This window comes from Castor canadensis, chromosome 9 (genome assembly GCF_047511655.1).
Source record: "Castor canadensis chromosome 9, mCasCan1.hap1v2, whole genome shotgun sequence".
NCBI lineage: Eukaryota > Metazoa > Chordata > Mammalia > Rodentia > Castoridae > Castor > Castor canadensis.
In genome coordinates, this window is record NC_133394.1 from 65573090 (window position 1) to 65574892 (window position 1803).

The 1803-nt window shown below is 37.0% G+C and overlaps 1 non-coding gene across 1 annotated transcript; it reads right to left on the reverse strand.

The window, feature by feature from the left end:
• Positions 1-794: 794 nt before the first annotated feature.
• Positions 795-925, reverse strand: LOC141411230 (small nucleolar RNA SNORA65). The gene has a single exon (XR_012436045.1). It is a non-coding gene; the product is annotated as a small nucleolar RNA SNORA65 (small nucleolar RNA).
• Between the last annotated feature and the right edge of the window lie 878 nt (positions 926-1803).

Below are 1803 nucleotides of genomic sequence, written 5' to 3' on the forward strand. Positions count from 1 at the left end.
GTACTTCTTTAATTTGCATGTAAAATAGAAAAGGAAAAAGAATCTGTAGTGCTTATGGAAATAGACGTAACTTTTCCTTGGCTTCCTGCTTAATTATTCATCTTGTATCTCATAGCAAATTTTCAGATTCTTCTTCCTTCTCTGCCTGGTTTATTTTTTTTTTTGTCTCTCCGGTTTTGTATTATTTCCACTTCTTCTGTAAATGACTTGTAAACTACATGTATGTTCTTTTCCCCACATTTTTAGTTGTTCACTTTTCTAGAACTCTATTGAATTAAAATTAAAATACTGCTGTTCTATTATTCCAGTCAGTGCACTTATAATACAACATATTTTTAATATCATGTATAAATAAAAATAAATATTCGTAGAGTAACAATAATGTAAACTGAATATACTTAAGATCTCCGTTTTAGTGGTGGAACCACACCTGTAATCTTGCTACTTGGGAAGCAGATATAGGATGATCATAGTTTGAGGCCTGCGTGGGTGAAAAGTTAGCAAGACCCTAGCTCAAAACACATGCCAGGTGTGGTGGTTCTTGCCTGTAAACATAGAAGGATTGCTACCCAAGTCAACCTGGGAAAAAGTAAAGACCTTGTCTGAAAAACTAAAAGAAAAAGTACTGGGCTGTGTGACACAGTGGTGGAGTGTTGCCCAGCAAACACAAGGCCTCCAATTCAACCCCTAGTACTGTCAAAACAAATCTCTTTTCCACTATTACAAATATTATTATTAAATGCCAAGTTATTAATAATCAAACACGATTACCATGAATTTTTTTTTTCCTTCCTGGCTGTGCCCATGCTTTTGGCACAGAATCATCCACAGGAAGAATAACCCTATTTCCTAAAAGTTGGATTTATTATCATCTCAACACTGAACTGCATTAGCCAACAGAGAACTGGTCAGGTGCAGTGACCTGTGGCTAAGCATGAATATATTTGTATATAAGTAGTTTGTAAAAACTTATTTTTTACACTCACATAATTGTGTAGGTTTTAGTTGTTATTTTTTTTAAGTTTAAATACTGCAAGAAAATGATACTTTGATCTTTCTCAAAATGACATTTACTTTCATATGCACTTTTAATAATTTTACATAGGAAAAGATGCAGCATGACAATGTACTGTGGTCTGAGAAGCACTCCAGGAATATAGTACTAGGGCAGCCAAGGGAATTGAGCTTCTCTACGTCCAGGAAAAATTGAAAAAAAAAATCAGAAAAAAAAAATGGGAGTGGGAGTGAAGAAGAGGCAAAATACTCCACAGACATTAGGACTCAGAAAGGAGGAGGGTGTGCTGCAGGGATTACTTGTTCCTTGTGCTCAAGTTGAGCTGTTGGGGAATCAGATTACAGGCAAGGGATCAAGAGGTAGTCACAGTACAGGATACCTACATGCACCAGGAGATGGAGATTCCCTTTCAAAGCACAAAGTTAAAGAGGACTGGGCCAAACACCAAGCCTAGGCTACCAGTAATAGGATTGTTTCCCCAGTTATCGGCTTCTATATGTGTCGCCTCTCATCCTCCTCTTCAGCAATAGAAATTCCCTAGAATGCTAACTAGACTGGGAAGTCAGACAGACCTGGCAGCTTCCATTCCTGTCCTACTGTCCTCCCAGTGTATGTTGGGACCATGAAATCTGATGCTGTTTGCTTGGGTTGAGTTCTGATTTCCTGGATTTAAGGTGATATTGAAATGTTACTGGTATGATGACAAGGATGATAAATAAAAAGAACAAACAAGTCAGAAATCTTAGAGCTGGAAGACTACTTGAAACTAAATTGCTTGTACAACTTTT